General features: G+C 39.2%; 1 protein-coding gene across 4 annotated transcripts in view; it reads left to right on the forward strand.

The window, feature by feature from the left end:
- The window catches only part of LOC146507167 (leucine-rich repeat transmembrane neuronal protein 4-like), a 70,727-nt gene that overhangs the window by 26,547 nt on the left and 19,116 nt on the right, over positions 1-25,064 (forward strand). Inside the window, exon 3 of one of the 4 annotated variants that reach the window (XR_014877195.1) lies at positions 1-229. The exons of 2 other annotated variants lie outside the window; for them this stretch is intronic. The gene's annotated coding sequence lies outside the window, so the exon portion shown is untranslated. Of the gene's footprint in view, positions 24,899-25,064 lie in introns of those variants that run through there. One more of the 4 variants, XM_085180174.1, reaches the window with a different exon arrangement.

The following is a 25,064-nucleotide window of genomic DNA, read 5'->3' on the forward strand; positions in this document are numbered from 1 at the left end:
ATTCATCATCCGTCGTGCTCATCAGCAGCGCTGGTTCTGTTTCCATCCCGTTCTCCTGTCTGCCTAGAACCCTAGGACTACACACTCACCTTCTCCTCAGCCTGCTCTCCAGCCCGTACTTCAACTCCCCTGGACACCTTGGAACCTGGACCAGCTTCCCCACACTCTCAACCATCCCTGGGACACTCCCACGGCAACCCCTTCCCTGCCTAATAGCCGGTGTTTTCAAGTAAGCACAAGACTCTCCACTAGTACCACTCACCTCTGTCCTTTAATTGTTTCCCATTCAGTAAAACCTTTCCCCTGTGTTTGCAGAAGTTCCCACCCGTGTACTCCTTGTGTTCAACGTCCGTTTCGCCGCCCTCGGGCCTCCCTCAGTTTCTGCGAATAATTTCTGTCAGACCCAGTTCCTTTTCCTTTCAATAAATTGTACATAGTTCGAGCAATTGAGTCTGCTCTTGAGTCCACTGCATCCTTGTTTGTGACAGTGCTTGCTCATAGGGAGTTGTCTGATTGTTGGGGTTTTTCTCTGTGTTACTGTAAGGTCTTTAGCTTACAATATAGTCCATTGAGGTGACTGCTGTTGTGATTTGGTGCCATATAAATAAGATTTAATTGAAATTATTGTTATCTACTTGTTATTACTACATTATTCCTAGGCTGTAATAGGAAGTGCTGCCAACATTTTAATCCAATACAGGTCAGGTCATTAGCGACAAGTTGCCAGAGACGACAGAGGTACCTTAAAATGACTTGAACCCAAAAAATGCTTACGAGTCAGTTTTGTTACTAATCTATTCATAGATAATCCACTATTCAACATATTCAGAAAGCAAGTTAGCAGTTAGCAGCTCTGCAATAAATATATTCATACCAATATGTATTTTGTTGAAATATATTTTTTATATTCGATTATTAATAACATAATTTTAGCACAATGAAGGAACATTGGGAATTTAATGTCTTGCTAACCACTGTACGCATCATAATTGACATTAACAGGGTTTGTGTGGTTACAGTATTAATCATCCGCACCTACATTTGCCTCAGTGTCTGATCTTTAAGAGCATTGTATGGAATAAACAACACATCTACAGTACATTCACATTGCTAGCACTATTCTTTTTGCCTTTAACCTCTGACATCGTGCTGTTTAACAGCGCAACATGTGGCATGCCTCATTATGTAAATTGTTTCCACGGTCACTAATAGTGTCTTTTCTTTGCAACAATAAACTTAGTGCACGTACACATACATGTAAATGCTTGGCTGAAATTATACGCTTCCTACGCTACACACATGAATGTCATTGCATACACATCTTTGTCACACATACACAGAACCCAGGTTAGACACATCGATGACTCTCAAACTGTAGGTGTGAGCGAGCATGACTAAGTGTGTGTCTGCAGTGGGCTGGTGTTTGTCCACACTTTTTTCAGCCTTCCGCCCAAAGCACACTGGGACAGGCTCCAGCCACTGGACACGGATGAGACTTACAATGCAGCACAATGAAAACAGATGTTTACTGTCGCTGTGAAATGGTAGTGATGTCCAAGCTGTACAATGCAATGTTGAGGAGTAAAACATGGACAGGGGAGAGCAGTGTGGCACATATATAAATTAATGTTGATAAATCACTGAGTATAACCTTGATTGATGCACGGTGGAATGTAGCTAAAAAGGTAACCGGGCAGATTCACTAAATGGTTGAAATACGTAAAAAGAGATTTTGGTGTGCACCACTGTGTGCTGCTCAGTGTTTTGTACATGAAATTGGCTTTATAAGGTTGGTGGTGATCGATCTGAAGATGAATAGAAACCGAAATGGAAGCCAAATGTCTGCTCTGTCTGAGAAAGTGAAGATGAAAACATTTGTGTACTGTGTCCATCATCTCCTGTCGTGCCCACGCTTCTTCACACAGCTCAGTCATGAAAGTGAAGCGCAGCCAGCAGAAAAAAAGAAACTGTTCCTCTTTGTTAATGGGGCTTTTATTTGAACCGAGCTAGCAGAATTTACTTATTGCAAGCAAGTGTGAGATTGTCGGAATGGTGTATCTGAGGATATAGCCTTAAGTTCCATTTGAATAATATATAAGCCACATAAAAGGTTGATGACAATGTCAGGTGTAAATGGGGTACTTCTGTTTGCACAGCTGAGGAAAAAGGAATCTGTTGCTGACACCAAAATATTCATCAGAGATTCAACTGATGGTGATAAAGCTTTAGGCTTGGCTTTTATACAACAGGACTCGAGAAAAGTTGAGTCAGTCCACTTCTTTTGTATTTTTCACCTTTGCTAAACATACTGGAGCTCATGAAGAGCCAAGAGCGCTGGCTAATTAGTCTTTTTGAAATGATTGATATGAAGGTTGTGGACACATGCCAAATGAGTAAAGCCTAGGATGACTCATGAGCTTGGATTTTGCCTTTAAATTTTATGCATTGTTGCACAGTACAAAGATGTGAGATACTCAAACAAACTGTTTTTGACTTCACAGAGTCCTTGATGGCATGCAGGGCTTACTTTATTATGATGGCTCATGCAGAGATAAACAGAGTGTGGAATTTTATATATGTATGTATATAGTGATTCTCCCTTAAGACAGTCTGGGGGAGTTTGCTAAATAAAAATGTCTATGCATTTATCATATTAAGGCAAGTTAGCCCAGAAATAAAGCCGGTTGCATTCTGTTATTTTTCACATATAAATGAATAAATTCATTTTGCAGACCTGTGTGCCCTCTGCAAGATGGCACTAAATACAAAATCAACCTTGAAAAATTAAAATTTCAAACTTTGTAATGAAATTTTTTACAGTACTGTGTGAAAAGTTTCATACAAAAAAGGAAATAGGCGCAGTGATTTACTGAAATATGTAAACATTTGTTCAATTCTAATGAGCTTGGAAGTCAATGTTTGGTATGACCACCTTTATTTTTCAACCTGTCTTAGACAAGGTTACTTGTAATTTCTTTAAGCAGTCTTCAGGAATAGTTCTGCTGGCTACTTGAAGGACATTCAAAGCTTTTCTTTAGATTTTTGACTGCCTTCTGTTTCATTCTCTGCCAAGATTAGGGTTGGTCTGATACAGAAGTACATGTTTAATGTCTGGACTAGTTTGGGAGCCATTTGTGACATCTTAAATGTACATACAGAGGATATTGTGGAGAAATCATTCAAAGATACATCTGGTAAGGTTTTTGTCTCTGAGGTCCGAGAATTTCTCCAGTGCAACTTGTGGTCTAAAGTAACATCTCCCTCTCCTCATATACAACCGCTTGTGGCAGATGGCTCCCTGGTTCTGCCAGATGTTTCTTCCCATTAAAAGGGAGTTTTTCCTTGTCACTGTTGCCAAGTGCTAGCTCACAGGGGTTCATCTGATTGTTGGGTCTTTATCTTAAGATATAAAGCACCTTAAAGCAACTGCTGCTGTGATTTGATGCTAGATAAATAAAACATGAAATTACACCTAACAATGTTTTAGGTTGTAACCTGGAGAAGCTGGGTATGAACCTTTTTACACATATTGTATTTCCTTGTCAGTGAGGCAGTTTGACACTTAAAGTGAATAATTCCAATGCAAAAGCAAAGTTTGGCCAAGGTAGTTAGAGTGCTGTGCTGGGAATTCTCTAGAAGCTGTCTCCTTCAGTTGTCATTGTTCTGTTGCTATATTTATTCCAGCACTGAGTCTGAATGGAGCCAGTTATAGGGTTTGCCACCTCTGTGTGATTACTTAAACACAACATTCAGCTTAGACGCTCTCCATTCTGCAGTTTTCCTCAGTGCTGTAGAGCATTTTATCGTCTTTACGCTCTGTTCTTTTGGGGAATTTGAAGCTTGCAGCTAGCTTTAATGTTTCGGTCCATGCTCTGCCTCTTGCATGAACCTGATCTGCTTCTCTGTACATATATAATACTCCAAAAGTTACAGCTGGAAATATTTTAAAAGGAAAGTATTTCCTTACATGTAGTAAAATACTCCCTTGCTTTAGATACTAGCTTTTCGTGTGCGACTTACTATAAGCACTTGTACTACTACTCGTGTAACATCTGGGCAGCTTGTTTCTCAAACCAGTAATCTCTTCTTAGTGCTTCTTGAGCATCTTTACATGTGCTCTGCTCCGTGTTAATCACTGTGCACATATCATTTGTTTACACCAATATACATACATACTGTATTGAGCTGGCTCGATGACCAAACAAGTGTACTGTATGGTCAATATAAGCTTCACAGTCGACACTGTGCAGAGGAGATGACAGGATAATTACAGGTATGTACGGTTTGCTGATAGCACAGTGGGAAAGGTCAAGGGGTCAGTAGATCAATAGATTTCTTTCTGTCAGCCATGTGAATATTCATAACAAGGTCAGAGGTGATCATTTGTTCACACAGTGAAAGCAGTAAATCAGTGCATCAAAGATTCATCTTTAATTCATTGTTTCGTTATCTGATTCACAATTCCCTTCATTTCCCTCGCGGATAATGCATCAGATAAACATGCAAATGATCACTAGTTTGCATGCACGTATTTAGGTAATTTCTTTGTCCAGTATCGGACATCCTAAAATCTTTTATTTCAATAAAACATTTAACCTTATCCCATTAGGCTGTACTCCTTCCTTTTCTTAGCTATTTACTGTATACTCTCCGATTCTCTGATTTTATTTGGTGTATCTGGTTAGCCTTTCTAAGGTACACAGGGAAAAGAAAGCATTTCAGAGAGGCCTTTGTGCCCAGGGTAAGGACTAACAATCTCACTGCCCTATAAAATGAGATCTGTGCCCTTATTTGCACCAAGGCCCCACAGCACAATCTCACCACGAGGAGGGAAAACGCCACAAGGCTAGCAGATCGAATCCATGGGCAAGAGGTTCAATTACTTCAGTTGTCATGGAGCAATAAATGACAAATTAAGTGGCTGGCACTGAACACTGCTTGAAGGAGGCTGTGTCAGAATTCTAATGTCAGCTGTGTCTGACAGTGGGTAAAGAGATAGACAGTGAGAAAGAAAAAAAAACTTAAAGTTTGGCAAAGGAGAAAAACAGACAACTGTTTTTCAGCAGGATAGATTCTCCTTGACCTTGATTCACGATATTAGGCGTGTTGGCTGCTTGAAAGATGGTTCATGGATGTTTTAATTGCTTTTTAAAAGACCTTCATGTTATTTATAGGTCCAGTAAACAGCAGGGTGTATTGTTTGGCTGTGTTCATTTAGTCTAACATCTTTATCTGATTATATCCTTTTCAGATGCCCGTGATCTTTGCTACGACAGACTGGAACAGGCATTGTAATCCTGTAATTAATAGAGTCTGCATAGAGAATTTAGACACCGGCCTAATGCAAGTTCTCTGTAGTGCCAGTTTTCATCACGCTGCAAATCTCAATAACTCTAAAGCCACACTAGCAGCATTGTGAAGCTTTAATGAACGTACACACTGAGAAACAAAATCTGTGGATATTAAATGGAGACATTGTGCCACTCTCCGTGTGTTACTACTGTTAGCTGATACATGTAAAGATTGGCCTGATGGCCGTGTTGCATGAAGCAGACATGAAAGCAGCCCACATTACTTCGTTAGATGTCAATACAAAACAGAAGACGTTGTCTTCATAGTGTATTAATGGATGACAGAGAGTATATATATATATATATATGGAGTTGTAGGTGACCCACACCTACCCCACATTTGCCTTATTGGTTCAAGAGAAGGAAAAGAACCCCCCCCCCCCCCTTGTGATATTCTACTGCTAGCTATGAACTACAAGCCAAGTGCGTGTTTATATGAGTTATTGCAAATTACCTTCAACTACGATACACTTAGCAGCAAACACCTGACCAAACAGCAAATGTGAGATCATGATTTACTTTCTTTGAAACTGCTGAACCCTCAACCTTTGGCAACCACTTTTGATCACAAGGCGACTGCACAGGTCAACATGGGTTGATTAGAATCGCTCTCAGATTAGCAAAGGCTTGCCATCCAATTTATAAATGCAGATAGACTGCCAACTCACTGCAATGAGTCTGAGTCATTTTGCTGCAATGGGGGCAACTTGTCTGTTTGCAGTACAGGAACTGACTCAACTCATAGCCAACTGGTTGCATTCTGGTTATTTTCCTTTGTAAAAGCAAGGCTGCCTGCAAAGCGCTTGTGTCAATTTGAAGCAACAACTACATGACGATTCGTGGTGGAATTTCAAATGAAGTTGTATCTGAAGGTGAATTTCCATTTAATGTGATGTAGATGGCAATGGCTTTGCAATGGATTTTCAACAGATGGCAGCAGATTTGCAAGTTAACTGAACTGTATCATAAACAGATTACATGCAAACCAATGTGACCTAATTCAGTCAGAAACTGGTGGCGACCTGACTCTGTTTTATCGGGATTTAATTGGTGTTTTATCACACCAAAGTTGCGCAGACCTGGTGCCCATTTTTGAAGCAACCATTTCAAAGCCAACAAGCTGGCCAGTTCAGTGCACACAGCTGCAATAAATTTTGTTTGCACTGCAGCCTCCAACCACTGTTTCTCTAGTGTGTAGCATTAGCTGTTAAATGCTAAAGACTTACCATTTTTATTGCCTTCCATCAGGTAACATTTGGTTAAATTTGGTTAGTCAGTGTTCTACTTCAGTAGAACTTGATTGTTCTACTTGAAATGTCATTTGCATTTAGACAAACAGAAACGGCTAAAATCTGGTTTATAAATATTGGCTGAAGGATTTAACTGAAGTGGCCATCTAAACAGTTCATTCAATAATACAATGAAGTGAATGTAATAATTTAATCGATTAGTCTAAATATAGGCTTTAGTCAGACAGACTGGACAGATTATTTTAGGACAACATCTTCAGAGGTGTGAAAAAATGTTTGCCCCCTTTCAGAATTCCTATTTTTTTCTTTGTATGTTTGTCAATATTAGACAAAGATAACACAAGTAAACAAAATGCCGTTTCTAAATGAAGGTGTTTATGATTAAGGGAAAAGAAATCCAAACCTATATGGCCCTGTCTGAAAAAAGTGATTGCCCGCTAAACCTAATAACTGGTCGGGCCACCCTTAGCAGCAAAAACTGCAAACAAGTGTTTGTGATAACTGGCAATGAGTCTTTTACTGTGCAGGAATTTTGGCCCACTCATCTTTGCAGAATTGTTTTAATTCAGCCACATTGGAGGGTTTTCAAGCATGAACCGCCTTTTTGTTTTGGTAGACAGCAGAATTCATGGTTCCATTTACCACACAGAATTTCTTTTTTCAGTTTACAGATTTACTTGAATCACCTTCAATATAAGACATTGTTCACAGCGGCTTTGATACTCGGCCGAACCGACAGGTCTGCCATCCGCACTGCCGAGCCACTGGCTTGCCCGAATATAAGGTTTTTTATACTAAAGTACCATCGGAAGTTTTGAAATTAATGTGATTGCTAAACACAGCGGATTAATGGTCAACCTTTAATCTGCTTACTTTTTATTCCCCATTTTGAGCAGAGGTAAATAATCAAATGACTGAGACCAAACTGAACCACTAGGTCTTGTAATCAATTACATTTTCTGTCTTCAATCCAGCTGGGCTTAAAGGAGGGGGGTGGGGCAAAACAAAAAAACATAAAATCATTTTATATCACTGCAGGATACAGACAGACCCCGCTGGCATCGTTTACACCCACCTTTCCTTCATCTTATCGCTGAATTTAAATGTATGTTGTTCGGAAAACATTGAGGTTGCTGACCTCTACTCCCTCACTCCCTTCATTCTCTCCCCTCGCTCTTCTTATGTGATTTATTACTGGCCATCCTGCTGGGTACATTGCATCCTGCTCAGCAGATAGACAATGTAACTGAGTCATGCTGCAGCAGTTTTGTCAGGGTAACAAAACATTTGCACTGGGACTGTGAACTTACATCCCCAAGGTGACCTCCAGGGACATCCTGTTGGGCTACTCAAGGTGACAGCTGAGCACTTGAAGCACACTGAGCAGAAAGGGAATGCGCTGCAGTAAAATGAAGGAGGGCATCACGTGGATGAGATTCATTCATCTTAATAAAGAGGACCATCAAAGTGATGTGGCTGCAGAGCTCCTAGTTAGACAAGGGAAGAAAGGCAGGGAGACAGAGAGAGGAGGGAAGAGAAGCAGACAGGGCTATGGGTAAGGCTTTCCAGCTGTAAACACAATGTTCTTTCCCCAACATCATTCCCCTGAATAGAACAGTACCTACCTGTTGGCAGCATACTGGCAGAAAAGCTCGTTTTTGCTGAAGTGCTGCAAAGCACATTTTAATTTGACACCCCAAATGCTTGGTAGCACAATTATTCTTTTAAGTGAAAATCTGTCACACTTTCATAAAAATAAACGTGTTTTGCTACTCCACATCAGTGGCTGACATACAGTAGCACAGCAGCGATTCAAAGAAGAGTCGAATCACAAAGGCTGTCACATTCCTGTTTTAAACACCCACGTCTGTGGGGTCTTTCCCATAAGATATCTTCTGGCATACAGGGAATTATGCATTTTATGCTGCCAGCAGTGTCTCTGTAATAAATACCGGGTATTTATCTCAAGCAGGGAACAAACTGGGAAAATTGCATCGCCTACAGATGCTACGGCTACACTCAAGTTCATCATAAAATAGAAAGGCAAAGACGTCACTTATTGATTGACAAGTAATCTCCTGTAAAAACAAAAGCAGAGTGACAGCTTGAGTGGTTTTCCTTACAAGAGTGATAGCATGCAGAGAAAAGTGTACCGCATCACCTCCTACCTCTTCATGCAACCAGCTGCTTCCCCCTCCTGCAATATTTAAGACTGATCTGCTGACAAAAAAGCTCCAAATATCTCTATATTTTCATGTAGACGGGCTCTTTTTTCATAGGCTTGTTTGTGTTTTGACAGAAATCTGGTCGTTTAGCCCCATAGAGGATTATGCCTAATATTCCAAAAGCTGTCTTGTGTGTCTACATGACCAATTTAAAACCAAATTAATTTTGGTTGATGGCCCTTTTTTAGGGGCTTTTATTTGATGGGGCAATGTAGAGTAGACGGGAAAGTGGGGAGAGGGGTCTACTGCAGTAAGGACAACAGCGTTCAGTGCAGCAGAAAAGAGTGTGAACTAGATTAAAAAATTTAATTTGACATCTTTCATTTTGAATGTGTTCTATTTACACTGTAATAATAGTGTTCGGGTCTGGCTTGGAAATGGGTGATCTACAACATTCATATTGTGCATATTACTTTGTGCACGTGGGGTTGTGTTAAAATCATTGTGCATGCATGTCACGGTAAGTAGAGTTAGTACAGTTGGTCTTACGCTGGGATTTTTTACACAGGTTTTATTGCATTTTCTAATACACATTTAAAGGTCACTAATGAGGTTACACTGTCTTTACAAGAGAAGCCCACCGACTGTGACTAACATTTTCAGAACCACTTTACTGTACACAATAAAAAGAAAAACTTGGTGGCAGCAGGATATTATCTTTTTTATTTCATGCAGCCTTCATGATAAAATCTGGTGCTTCTGCTGTCATGGTTAAAAACAAAGTACACAGGACTTAAGTATGCAGGCATTTATTTTAAAAAAAAGTATGTAAATCCTACAAGGTCCTAAAATGAATACAACTTCTGATGAACAACAATGCATGACACATTACAGTGTGTCATTATTTAATATCATTTATCAAATACACCCTATGCATCATCTGGCAGAACTACATTTTGCAGCAATATCTTGATCATTTTCTGTATGACTTTATCAGTAGCTCACATTGGTGTGAAGAAATCCAGGTGCATTATTCTTTACTGTATTTGTTCAGTTTATTGAGGTTTGCAGGGATTCACTTATACACATCTCTGTTTCATGGACATTGTTCCAGAAGCCTTGTGGTTTTGTTCAGTTTCAACTTTGCAAATTTAAGTACTCTCTCATGTTCTTTTTAGAGGGAAAGGCTTGTTCCAAGAAAGCCGTACTTATTTAGTTTTTTTATAATTGTCTAACTGTCATTAGCTTTAATGTTTAACATGCTAACTGAGGCCTATAGAGTCTGAGATGTAGCTCTTGGGTTACACAGTCTTGGGTTTTCTCTTTACATCTTTACAATACAAAGTGTCTTGTACAGCGTGACTTACATTGTGATTTGGTGATATATAAAAAACAAATGTAAATGAACTGGATGCTATTTGAAGCCTCAGGCTGCATAGTCAGATGGCTGATTGCATGTTTCCTGCTGTTGATTGATCTCCCATTATAGGACAAACCATTTATAACCAATCAATACAGTTTGTAGCTGGGGAAGTGAAAGAATGGATGGATATTTTTGGTAGACCCTAAACTTTACCATTTTTTTCTGAGTCATGATTCATTTGCGTAAACATATGCATAAATTCTTTAGCTGGCACATGGGGGAAAAATATCAAATGTTTATAGCTGTACAACAATAGTCGCTCCTGTTTCTGTTGTAATTTGGACAAAACAGGCACAAAGTTCTCTGAAGTGGATGAATCATGATACCAAAAAAGAAAATCATAATAAATCCAGATTTCAGAAGAGCTGTAGAGAAACCTTACTCAAATGACACCCACATTCCAGATGTGCCAGTTCGTGTTGTATACTATCTTGCATGATACATGCAGTGTGCCAACAAAAAAAAAATTGAAAAAGGAGAGAAAAGATGGTTCAGGTGGGTTGAAGTTATGTGAAAAAGCTTGCCTGATCATTTTATGAAACCTTTATTCTTATAAAAAGAGACAGCAAACAAACAGAAACCTGTTTAGAAACAAACTGTCTTGTTTATATGTGGAATAAAAGCAACTCTGTTACAGAGAATTGATCATTTTGAAATCTGAAACAGATAATAGTCAGCCCATCGGCCGACTAAGATGAGATGCAGGTTTCAGAGGTCACACTTCTGTCTTGCTCTGCACTTACAGATTTATTTTTATTGTTTTATTTTTTATTTTTCAAACTCTTCAGTCTTCACCCTTAAGTGACAGCAGTGCTCCCTCTGGAGCCACAAAGGGCTTTCGAAAGTTTTTATTTCCACATAATGCAGTAGTGCTTTCAAAGACCTGTAACCAGACTTTGATGTGTAAAATCAGCAGCTATCTCCTCCAAGCTTACGGTACTTTCATCTGCCGTACAGAAATAGAAGAGTTAAATAAAACAAACTACAAACACCATGCGTCACTAGAGCCATAAAGACTGATGCTCATCACAGGGAGCGCTATATATTATGTTATTTTATCTCTACCGCAGTCAACAATCACATGTTTATCAGGTGAAGACAGTTTAATGAGAGTGCAGTTATCGCTGCTGTGTGCAGCTGCATGCATGAACAGCATTTGTAATATCCCGGGCTTTTAGGGGAGTGGTATGAGCAGCACCAGAGACACGGCATTAAAACAAAAACCAATCTTTGGGATCATTGCCGTGGAAAAGAGAGTTTGAGACTTCTGAAAGTGGGGCAGAACAGTCTGTTTGTTTGACAGGAAGAAGAAAGACGCTGTAATGCGATTCCATGCAACAGCTATTCTATCACAGAGCTGGCCTCGTGCCTCTTTGCTTCACTTGTATCCTTTAGCAATTTTCACTTCTCATCGACGCAGATGAATCTCTGCTGGGCCTTCAACCCGATCGTCGTAGTGCAGATTGTTCCTCTGTGGAAATATCACAGGAGGCCAACAGCTGGCTGTAGTTCCTTTTTTGTCACTTCACTTTTTCATCCACATCATTATTGAACAAGTCTGTTCAAGTTCAGAGGAGATTTCAGACTGTAGCACTTAAACAGATGGCAGTCCTCTAGGCCTTTTCTGCAGAAACAAAAGACTGACAGAGATAAACCTAAATGTAATATCTTTTTCCTGCAGTTTTCTTTTCGCAATCAGTTGTTTCCCTGTGCACAAGTTGGTTCTCCAGCCAAGAATGAGGCGTATTTAGAGTAGTGGAAATCTGTGTGTTTTTGTGTGTCTCCTTCGGTGTATCCTTCCTTAAAGATTTGATATTAGTGTGAAACTTAAGCGGATATTCACACAATGACCCAGCACATAAACTATCATGTGTGGCATACAGAGACCCGCATGCAATGGCACATAATCTTCCACAGCATTAAGAGTTAGACATACAGCCTATCCTGTAGAGTTATCACCATGGAAACTGGACAGAAGTGAAAAGCCTATACTACGGTGGATGGAGCAATGGCATGACAACATCCTAGGCCCTACTCTGTGACATACACAATATGGAAAAGCTTTATCTGCCAGCCTCTCAGAAATGCAAATCACTGGCCATCTTTCCACTTTAGCATCCTTTATTTTACTTCAACCTCAGCACTACAGAGTCTATGCAGATCAACCTGAGCTCTCAGAAGGGGTCAGTCAGGTATTTAAAAATGGTGAGAGCGGTAAGAGTAATAAAAATTCATAAAAGATTCTTCAGAAATCCTGTTAAGCTCTATATATCAAAAGCTAATGATTATTACCTTGTTCAGACTTTGAGCTCTCATGGTTGAATGCTTCAAGAAAGTCAGCTTTCAAACTATATGCTTAAATCGCTGCAGCAACATTTTCTCGGTAACCACTGACTAACAAAAAAATCCATGTCTTATCAAACCAGCTGTCTATTTTGTGCTACTGTACTGGCTGCCCAAAATCTAGGAGCTTCTTTTCCTCTGCCTTTCTGTACTTTTGGAAAAAAAAAATACTAAAGCCACTACAGGGATTTAGATTGGCAATGGATGAAATGACTGTGGAGGCCCATTGTTTTGGTTACAGCCCTCAACTTGACTTTGCCACCTTTGGTAGTGTATGTGTGCAGCAAACATTTTGTCAAACATCCAAATAACAGTTTAGGCTCTAAGTGAAGCTAAAGCATTTTGACAGCGTGCCACCAGTAATATAGTGGAATGTGCATAATTTAGAAACCTATGAGTAATAACGCTATGTTTACATGAGCCTCCGTCACAGAGGCCTAGACACAGGTAGGAGACAGCCAGGCAAGCATCTGTTGCTAGGGAAAAATGAGCATTCCCCACCTGGTTGCGACTAGTTACTGGAAGTTAGCTGTGAAATCAATTGCTAAAGCAGGCCTAAAGACTGGTCAGTGACATCTCTCCACCCATCCACCCCGCTAATACCTGGTGAAAAACGATTTCCACTTCTCGTTTGTGATGCACTTTTTCAAGTTTCAGTGTGGTTAGTTAGCAAGTTTTTGCAGAAAGGCCTTTGTCTTCCATGCAAAATTCAAGCATCCAGGGGAACTTGCTAGCGATCAAAGCAATCACAAGCAGGTGTTTGGTGCAGTACCCTTTTTGCTACTGATTGCACACACAGCCAGTAACCTCCGGGAGCCTGACTGGCGTTCTTCCGAGCTCCTTAGACTACCATGACCTGGATGCCTAAGAACCTACACAGACTGTTTTGAGAATACATATTTTTCTCCAGAGACTGGAGGTAGCAGCCATTGTGATTGAGGCCTTTTAAAGTGTGCCACCTGTAATATAGTAAAATGTGGATTATTTAAAAGACTAGCCTGTTGATGCTAGCTAACATAAATATACAATTTTATATAACATTTTAGCTAGCTAGAGGCATCTTGTTAAAATTTAGGACCTCGGTTTCATGTTGTGATACGTTCGGCTGACAGTTTTTGCATGCAGTTAATGGGGTTTTCATAGCATTTCTTTCTTTTTTTGCTATTTCCACTGACTCCTGGCCAGGAAATGTCATGTAATTGAATTTGGCAGCATGTTTCCTTGATTGACAGGCGTTCGTGCCTCCTGCTTAGCCATGGTGGTTGCTAGCTGTATTCCTCACATATCCCACAATAATTTTCCAAATTCTGGCAATCTGAAAACCAGCCTGAAAAAGGATCCCTCTATCATATAGTGATTTATGGCATATATAAAATGTGCCTACGGTCATTTGTTTAAACAATCAGAATCTTCAAATGCAGAACTTCCAGTGTGCGGCTCATTTTCTAAATATAGTCCAGGAGAAAAATGTAACAGGAACAGTTTGCTCGAGACTAATTGCTTGCCTTATGGTATTTGTCAGTATTTTCCATAATTAGCAGATAGCTTGTTAGCTCATCTGCTTCATGCTGTTGTGTCTCCCTGACGATTCCAACATAAACTGGAAAGAAGAGTCAAGGAGAACAGAGTACCATTGCAGAGGGAAAAAAGCCACCAGGAGGATTATAGAAGTGATGATTTTTTTGCTTTTAGTTAGTCTGATGTAGGCCCCAAACCAAGGCTGAGTTTAGGTCTATACCGATCCCCCTTTTAATCCTTAACCCCAACCCCTATCTTCTCTGTATGCGTTTAACTCTAATCCCCAAATTAACCTCAAGCCCAAACCTTCACTTATCCTTTTTACAGAAGTTACGGCTGAGCTCTGTGGCTTGTTACTAAATGCAGTTGCTTAATTGGACTATCGGTATAAGATGTGAGCAAATTACCATATCTCTTATGTCCTGCAGTTCTTGCATATCAGCAGATTCCCATGGAGTTAAGATGTTTTAAATAAGTGGAAGGCAGGACTTAACTGTACACACTGTATCTGTGCAATCTTTCAATCAAACAAAATTTGGCCCAGCTTCTCTGCAGCAGCCATCCGCACAGTCAGTGAGCATTCAACCTGAACCAAGGTGACTGTAATATTGCCATTGAATACACTAGTCTTTTATATCTTTCTTCAACTTACTAAATTATGTGTGCTTTGCAGCATTAGCTCTGCTTTTCACCCGGCCAAGGCAAGGCTGATAAACTATAGATCCATCAGACAATGAAATAGCTCGGCCGTGCAGCACTGAATCCTCTTTCTTTAAGAATTACTGACTGTATGCATCTCCTGACAAACTTCTTTTTCTTTTGTTGATGTGGAGCTTTTTCTAATTTTAGTTATCTCCCTTGCTTGTTTTGTTATTTCTCCAAGATATATCTTATATATGAAGATGGCCAGAAAACTGGCATCGCGTTTTAAGCGGATATTTGCAAATGTTATTTTTTGATACAGAGTAACGTTAGCAGTGTCCACCATGCACTCTTGATTGCACTAACTGATGGAAAAGCAGCTCCTATAAATCAGGGGTTCTGTTTTCACCCAGTCTGGACATGACCACAGCATCCTGATGCTTTACTTTGTTAACCAGCTACGCTGCTACAGTAGGTGCTAAATTCCTCTGTCTGCACTTTGATGTCGGGAAGAACTTATAGAGATTTATGACAAAAACATATGAAAGTAGACCAAATCAATCAAATTCCCACCATCAAGACCAACTTCCCCATGCTCCAGAAAAAAAAGAAAAAATAATTATTGAAAGTAATCATAGATGTTTTACGTTCATTTTAATTGATGAGAAAGCCTATTGCATTTGCTTTAATTATCACCAGACTGCATTAAAATTATAGAGACCTGTCTCGCTGAATTAAGTCCAAAGCAATTAAAGAAATTAGTATATATACCCCAGCAAATCCAACGTGGTCTTTATTTTTTCAATTTAAATAATACCAGCTCTGACTTGTGGCAATTATACATACAAAAAAAAAAAAAAAAACAGCAGTTGGAGTTTCTTGTTGCAAATGATATCCATTAGAAGGTCTGGCATGCTAACAAGAAGGTTTACTTTAGGCCTTTGTTCAAATGGTGAGAAAACCCTCTGCTGTGATTTTTCTTTCCCTCTCACAGCAATGTATAGCCTTTAATACATGTTACAGGATAAAAGCAGAGTTTATCTTTACTGCATGTGTGATATCAGCTACATAAATTAAATATGAATCTTTAGCAATATCTTATTACACTATATGATGCATCGCAGTTTCAAGTAAAGAGGTGTGACCTTAGAAGTGAAATGATTTTTTTTTTTTTATTATCATTTTAGAACTGGGTTTCTTTTAATGGCTGTTTTGACAAGCAGCATCAGTACATACTGAATGTGTGTGCTTGAAAGAGTGTGTGTGTGTGTGTGTGTGTGTGTGTGTGTGTGTGTGTGTGTGTGTGTGTGTGTGTGCGAATGTGCACTTAGGAAAGTGTGTGGGAGTGTAAAGAGAGAGAAAAACAGTCAACGGGGGAGAATGAACCAAACAGTGTAGCACACATCCCTGCTTAGTGCATGCCTCTCGATGAATATGGATTCATCTATGCATCTACATTTTCTTGGCTTCCATATTCAGGTTACTTATATCTACATATATCAGAAAAGACTACGTAGTGACTCATAAATTGTCCCTCCAGTAAATAACAGTAAATCTCAGCAGGCATTGCCAACATTGATGAGCAGAAAATGGGATGAGCAGCATTAGGAGGAGATAAATCCCCACATCTGAAGGATTATGGTTATTTTGACAAATGCAGAATGCTTTTCAAATAGAAATGTAATTACATGGTCAATATTAAAGTCAGCAGAAGATGATCTTTCTGGAATTCTAGCACACGCAGTATCAAATCGTAAAACTATTAGTTGCCTTTCAGATGGAGGTCAACGTCTGGTCTCCTTATTGCTACTAAACCCCTATATGGAGGATGCTAACCGCCTGCTATCTTGTTTAATATATGTTACATGATTTATGAAATGAAACGTTCTCCAAGGACAATTTAGCTTCTGTCTCTTGTATGCACATTTCTGACCTTCATAACAATGCATTTCCTCTGCTGTACCGTATGTCCCGCTTAATCAAGCTTAGTGACTACTTGTTATCAGCTTCATGTCGGCAATGCTCATCCTGAAATTATTTTTCAGTTCATCCACGGTAAGCAACAATCAGGAAGGGGGGTCTTATGGCCATTAGGATGCCATTCAGCAGCCTTGGGTGTGCAGCCTAATAGACAGCAATGATAATAGAGGCTTGTCTGTGCTTTCTCACCGCAGCGTTGACCACTGAGTGAATTATCCAGCTGACAGAGAGCAGCAGCACAGCTCGGGCGGCGGATGTTGTTAATATGCCAATGAGAGCTCATGCCTCCCGTGCCAGTCTGAGGCATGCTGGCATGGTGCAGCTGCCTATCACGCAAATGGGAATTATTTAGCTGCAGCTTGACCTACATTCAGAGCAGTGCAAAAGGGGGACCACCTATGCGAATGTTTTCATTAGCATCACAAAGCTAATCGCTCGGGAATTAGAATTAATTGCTGTGTACTGTTCAGATCACTGGCCTCTTTAGCATCTGCTGCAAAGTGTTTTCGAGTGGGTCAGCGGAGCGCTCTACTGGAGAACTGTGACATTTGTAATGCAGCACCAAAATCACGAGAAAGTCTGAAGTTACACTAAAAGTTTATTATGCTAGAAGGCTGCTTAGAGTCAGGACAATGCTTTGAGAAAATGAAGCTCCTGGCTACAGCTAGCTTAGATGAGCATGAAGACTTGTATAAGGGGGAAGTCTTTAAAGCCCACTGTTAAAGCTTGTTTCGTCCATACAAAATAAATTTAGTATTTAGTAGACAAAATCCTCTGAATCTTCTTAAATAGTTTTTTTTTTTTTGCATTTACTAGTTTGAATTTTTTTACTAGCTATTATTATTCTTATCATCATTATTATCATTATTATTATTTTTACGATCTTGTGGCACTTTTTCGCTTCACGCCTGTATTAAAAGCCCAGACGTGTATGTTAATTTTGTTTTGTTCATTTTTCCTGTTTTCACTTCCTCGAGGCATTGTAAAACCTACACAGGTTTTTTTTTTATTTTCTCTTTTGAGCACATTGAGTTGACTTATAATGAAATGCGCAATATAGATAAAGTTTTCATTACCATTATCAATTTATTATATTTATTTTCATCATATCACAAAAGTAGTCAGAGGGCAAAAATAACCAAATAAATGAATATTAGATAAATATATTTATTCTTCTTTGCAAGACACATATTTATTGCACGAGACAAAATAAGTAGTTACAGGCATTATTGGTCTCGCTGTTTGAGCACAGATTTACAAGAGTGTAAGTATCACGGCATAAAACAAGCAATCAGCACAATTTAGTTACAAACAATAACATCCATATAACATAACAATAGACATGTAATGGCAACAATGTACGTGTAACGCAAGTTCAGTGTTCATTTTGCGAGCAATTACTACACAAAACTTATATAATTAGTAAGAAGACAATTTACAGACACATGCAGGTGTACTGATAATGTTTGAGATCAGCTGCTATACATAATACATTTAATTTGTAAGGACTAGAGTGCCAAAAAAATTCTAAAAGCTTTTTAGATTTTGACAATTCTGGTACTCTAGATTAAACTGACCATGTAGAAGGAGTTGTGGAACTGACATACACACACTCTGATTATCATAGTAATATTATTATTATCATTGTATATTTTGCTGTCCAACATATAGTAGATTTGACCTTAAGCACCATGGATTATAGCAAGGAACAGAAAGTCTTCTATCTGAATTGATGCAGGAAAGAAAAAAGGGCTTTTTTAAATCAACTACATTCATAATACTGTATTTCCAAGAACCATATTCCTGTTGTTGCTTTGAAAACTGTAGCTATTCCAAATATTGTGGCATCTGTGTAATCCACTCTACATTTCATTAGCAAGACAGTGCTAACTGTACAAAAGCACTAGATGTCACAAAGACAACTTAATACCACACACCGAGCAGTCTTGGGAGAAAACGGCCCAGGTAGTGAATAATTTTTCATATTGCTTGAGGTGAGGATTTTAGTACTCATGTTTTGCACACACAGACTGTGGAAAAACCACACCCTGTAGTCATTTATTTCTCCCAACTTTTCGCTTAGGTAATTTCTCCGTGTTTTGTTTTGTTACTTTGTCGTTTAGTTTTTTTTCTCGACTCCGTCTCATCCAACAATTTCATTTTTTCTCTTATCTGAAGTGTTAACCACTGCTCTTTTTTGTGTTATCAACACTCAATACCCAGTACACAACGCCACACAACTAAACAGAAAGAAAAGAAAATAACCTAAGAAAAAAAGGCATTATTGTTTATTCTAATAGCTGTCACCACTTCAAGCCCAGAGCAATTCCCACAACAGTTGAGAAGATAATTTCTTAACACTTTAAACTCTAGAGGTTTTCAGTGATAAACAATGAATCATAGCTGAGAGGAAGATGTGGGGGGGGGGGGGGAATTGAAAATAAATATGGGATGTAATAACTCGAGGTATAAATGTACCTCCGTACAATCTAAACAGCAAAAAGTACCTGAATTAAAGGTGTAGTTGAGGTAACGGCCTCTGCGGAGGACACTTGTCGTGTTCGTTTCTCCTGAAATTCACTTCAGGGTAAATAGGTCAAGCTGCAGTTTAAACAGTTAACATAAAGTGAAGACAAGATCAGGCTGATGCCAGATGTCCGCTCTATTACCTTGGCCGGTAGCCAGTGACTCACTGAATAACGGCGTACACTTGTCAGGAGGAAACAGAGCTATTCTTAGACGGCTATTGTAATCAAGAGATTTGAATTCATTTTATATTTTTCTGCTTTTGTAGCGCACAGCTAGATTGGAAGGGACTTTAGGAGCCATTAAAGTTAGGAAAGGTGACGATCATTCCTCAGGCGAAATCCAGCTATATGCAGCTCTGTTGGCAAATATCCAAGCAGAGGTAGCCAATGACTCACCTCTCTAAGAGCTCCAACTGTAACAGCCAGCGTTTCCCCAATATTCCTGATTAAACCTGAATGCTAAGTCAGCTTAGATCGCCAAAAAGGGTTTTACTCTTTTCCTCTGTGTAAAGACATGAAACTGATCCTGTTTTAGATCAGCGCTTCAGAGATGCAGATATTAAAGGTCGCCAGTGAAGAGCAGGGAGAGGGCTCTGTGCTCTGTGGAAATGGAGCCGATGTTTCGCTGACCTCAGAAATGTTCCGTTTAAACACAAAACAGCATTTATCCCAATCTTAAGGACCGCCAGCTGCAGCAGCTTCATCAGACCTATGAAGGGAGATGACATTAAGTTAAGTGACTTTGTTTTGACATTTTGTATTTTAGTTATTATTGGACGCTATTATCCACTGAAGCTGACAATGGGTGAAAGAAAAGCTGTTGTCTTTAACAAAAACAGCGGAAGAGAAAAAAAAAATCAGCTGGTTAATTTAAAGTGGCGTTAGACAACTTCCCCCGCACTGCTACCCCACGCGCCGCTGTCATAAAGTGACTGAAAACAGAGGCAGGTTTTTTTGTTTTTTCCTTTGATGTAGTAGAAGTTATGTCAACTGAATATCAAGTCTTCTAGCTTCCTTTATTGAATGAATGGCTGTATGAGATTCACATTTTCAGGTTTTGCCACTTTCCCTCTCTGTCTTATTTGCCTTCCTTTTTTTGTTGCATGTTAAATTCAAATGTTACTGCAGTTGGTCTGATGCCTACCATTTTAGCAACATGGAGAAAGCTATTGTTAGCTACTGGGGAACAAAGCAGTACCTCTTCTGCTTAGGCAATTAAACCTTCTTGTTTCTGGGAGACTTTTTACCAAGCAGCAGAGACAATTCCTCAGTGAAAATTCTGTTTAGGCCTCAGTTACACCAGCCTAGAGCCTGGTTGATGTCCCCCTGGAACCATGATTGCCATAGTCACCCATAGTTTGCATGACTTTGACTTGACTGCAAGCATTTGCTAATTAACCGTGGAGCAGTAGTAAAACTTAAAAGTGCAACAAAAATCAAAAAAGGAAAATATTTTCTTCCAAAGTAAAACTCTTGCTGCTGAAACCAACAGGCTTTTCAGTTTCACTATAGTTTTGTGAGCAGGTAAGTATTTGCAGACAGGCTTTTTTTCTTTTAGTGTTGCATGGTATAACTCTTTGAGACTACAGTAAGCAACTTAATGCAACTGCTTGCCAATCAGTTGGGGAATACATATTTCACCAGCTGATGAAGGTTTCACTGCACCACTGTGGCTTTAACAGCTGATTTCACAGTGCCTACCAGTAGCCTCCAACAACCACTCACAGTCAGGGAAAACTAACATTTTCCTAGCAAATGGTGGTTTCTGAAGCAGTTGCCAAATGGTCTCCAGGCTTGTGTGACTGAAGCCTTCTGTAGCCTGTTAAAACCCAGATTGCATTACGCTGTAGCCATTCACTCTGCAGTCAACATTTATTTCATAACGACAAGTTAAAGCCAAACTGCCCATTTAGACGCCAGTACATTGTACACAGATAGTGACCTTTGAGTTAGAGGACAGCTGTTTGCGTGGCTCACAGCATGGTTAGTCATTTCACCTGTTTTGTTCAGACTGAAATATCTCAGGAGCATTTCCTGATTTCTTTCTGGTTTTGAACAGTCTGTACGATACTGGATAGTTTGTCATGATATGTGGTATAGACATTAATTTTCCCAAAATACAGATTGGAAAATCTTTGTTGACCGCTCTAAACTTTAATTGCACCATTAGGTCAGATTACCAGTTTGCCATTTCGTTGCTTTATGGCCAGATACATGTAATAGTACTCCAATAACCTCTGTGTTTACTGCCAAGTAATACATGTTAACTAACATGATAAACTAAAGAGATAAACAGTGAGTTTTAATCCTGCAAAAGCCCAGAGAGGGTAATCAAATACATATATGCTGAGCAGGTTTGTAGCATTAGTGTAGCATTTTTTCATTTTAGCTCACAACCATGAGCACAAATGATTAGATATTTGTCACTTTGATCACTAACAATGGTTAGTGATAAGCTTTCAGTGTCACAGATTTTATTCAAAGTGGACATCCTGCATTGAATTTCTCTTGCTTCACCGCTGCCTGAGAGAATATATGCCCTAATGTTTTGCATTGTTTTAACACATGGCGCTTTATGGGCTCGTGCAGCCGCTTAGTAAATGGTAAATGGCCTGCATTTGTATAGTGCTTTTCTAGTCCCTAAGGACCCCAAAGTGCTTCACACTACATTCAGTCATTCACCCATTCACACACACATTGACGATGGCAAGCTACATTGTAGCCAACGCTGCCCTGGGGCGCACTGACAGAGGCGAGGCTGCCGGACACTGGCGCCACCGGGCCCTCTGACCACCACCAGTAGGCAAACATGGGGTTAGTATCTTGCCCAAGGATATTTGGCATGCAGCCTGGGATCGAACCACCGACCTTCTGATTAGTGGCTGACCTGCTCTGCCACCTGAGCTACAGCCACAGTCTTGTTGAAGAGTTCATATGAGAGGGTGCCAAAATATAGGGTAGCATGAAAGATATTCAGTAAAAATCATTAGGGTGATTCATACTGTAAGTGCAAAATCCAAGCCTCCACTACTTGACGTGTCACATCTCACTACTTCACTCACTGTTTCAGTGAAAACTATTCTCAATGATGAGTGTTTAACAGTTTCAAACGGTTCTGCTGAGCTTAACTGTGCAGTGTCTGTAGAACGCCCACTATAAGGATTCATAGATGAACTGTATAGCATGTTAATGTGTGGCTTTATTTCTACTTTTTACAAGACAAAAGCTGTAGCTATTCCTGATGGTCATTGAAAAAATACTGTGGAGGGCTTTAATAGAAAAAAATGGAGCCCGTGAAATGGAAATCATAGCCGGATTTCTTGGCATTTCATCCCACGAATAGAAACTTAGTGAGTGCTCTTTATATAAGCTATGGTAGGTGACAGTGTGAGTGAAGTGCTGGAAAAGGCTGCAAATGATTAAAGTGTTTGAGGAGGTGGCAATAAATAACAGGGGAAAGGTTCAAATGCAGCGTGTTTGTTTTGAAATTGTTGTGGGTTTGTTGTAATGTATGTGTTTATTGTAATATGCCTATGTGTTGGGTGGCATATAATTACCTATGTCTATGGTTTTCACTGAGGCATCTCCACACTTGCTGTACCACGCTGCACCCTCTGGTCAAGCAGAAAAATTAATCTGACTTTTGCACCATTTGAATAATCAGTACATTTTATATCCAGCCCACAAAGATGCAACTTTAAAACTCTGTATAAAGATTGACTTGCAAACACATACCAAAAATTAGACTGTAGACAGTGAATAAATAATTCTATCTGTATGACAAAAGAGGAGTCTCTCTCAATGCTTAGGTTTGCATTTTTCTTTTAACTATTTGAATGTCACAAATCCTTCACAAGCCCCAAACTGTTTAAGAGGTCATAAAGGCTTTTGGGGTGGCTGTGGCATCTCGAAGGAGATAGAGCGGGCCCTCCGCTAATCGAAAGATCCCGAGGTCCTCAGTGTGTATGTCGAAGTGTCATTGGGCAAGATACTCAGCAGCCCTCAGAGTCACATAGGTGTCTGTGAGAGAGCAGTGCATGAATGTGCGTGGAAATGGCTGAGTGTGGCTTGTAGTGTAAAGCACCGCGTAGTGAGAAAGACTGAAGAAGCACTGTGTAAATGGTGCCCATTTACCATTTCTCTTTCAGGTCTTTTTGTGATGTCTGAACTACTGATGCTGTTAACAATGATGAGACCTATATGATTATAGCGCTATTCCTTTCTAAAGGTGTATTTATTTTGTAATTACAGATCTGTACAGGTCCCTGGTGGATAGGCGCGAAGGCCAAGAAAGCCTTTTATAGTCTCTGCGACTATAAAAGTTTTTTTTTTTTGTTTTATGGTACCTTTGGATTTCATGTGGAATTAACTGGTGAAGTTAAACACAGGAGGCAAGAAAGTGTTGTAGAGGCAAAGGTTGTGGGTGCTCTGCCAATTACTTCTGCAAAGAAGGAAAGGGCTATTGGTTTGACCAGCTAACCAGGAAAAATTTATATCCACTTCACTGCTTACGTGTTTGACTTTTACTATTGTAATAATTGGAGAAACAAGTTCACGGTGTAGCCTTTCCCCTTTGGCAGTCTGTACCGAGAACTCACAGATCCGGTTCCCCCGCATTTACCTCATTTTGCATTCAGAGCATTGTTGTTCATGAATTTTTTATCGAGTCCTCCATGTAGTGTGCAAAGTTCAGCTGTTGAATTAGACAATGGAGTGTTTTCAACTAATCTTCCCATTAGAGTGGAGAACAAACCGAGTCGTATCATTTCCGAAAAGGAAAACATAACCTTTAGAAAGCCGTTATTTGAAATTTAAGGGTCTGAATGGTGACGGCACTCTGAATCTTGACCCAACAAGATAAAGAGGAACCTATCTGAAAGCCATTTCTGCATCAAATCAGCTTTCAGCAAATCCTTTTGTGATCCAATAAAATAATCCAAGACAGCATATTTTACAATAGATGTACTGCCCACAACTAAGATTACAGCGAATTGGGATTTTTCTCACAAGCACTTTGAATATATTCTCCATTCTTTATCCTACACATGAGGAAAGATTACATTGTAATGATTGATAATGGGATTTTATTCCTGAGGATATTGTGAAAGTAAATGAAAAAAAATGGTGTTATGTATGTTTACATGACTCTAGGTTTAGAGGAAGTATTAAAGCTGAAAAGTTGTTCTGCACGTGTTCTTTCTGTTGTTATGTGAATGTTTCTGTAGACTGTACAATCATATACAGTGGGGGAAATAATTATTGATTATTATAAATATATACTGAATTATAATAGCACCAAACAGTTGTCACCTTCTTAAGAAACTTCTTGCTGATGGTGTTGTGCAGGTCTATAATCTATAATCCTTGACAGCTCTTTGGTTTTACCCATAATGGTGGAGCTGTTGGTGACGCTGTGTACAGCCATGCTGTATATAAACGATGTTAATATAATGAGTTGAGATAAAGAGTATCTGTAATTTATTGATTGATTGTAATTGAAGTGTCATATGGGCCAATCTGTCAGAGAGTTTTGGTTGGATTGTCGGGAATCAAATACTTATTACACTCATTGGCATGATCGTTAAAATGAAAGTACCATAAAAAAAAATTTTCTTTTGATCATTTTTACAATTACAAATTCAGCAGGGGATCAAATAATTATTCCTCCCCGCTGTGTGTGTGTGTGTATATATATATATATATATATATATATATGTGTGTGTGTATATATATATATATATATATGTGTATATGTGTATATATATATATATATATATATATATCTGAATATACATTAGGATATTAATATCAATATTGCACAGGCTGTGATGCAGTTTTATCTCGTTTAATTGACAGAATTCAGA

The sequence above is a fragment of the Neolamprologus multifasciatus genome, chromosome 12, assembly GCF_963576455.1.
Source record: "Neolamprologus multifasciatus chromosome 12, fNeoMul1.2, whole genome shotgun sequence".
Classification (NCBI taxonomy): domain Eukaryota; kingdom Metazoa; phylum Chordata; class Actinopteri; order Cichliformes; family Cichlidae; genus Neolamprologus; species Neolamprologus multifasciatus.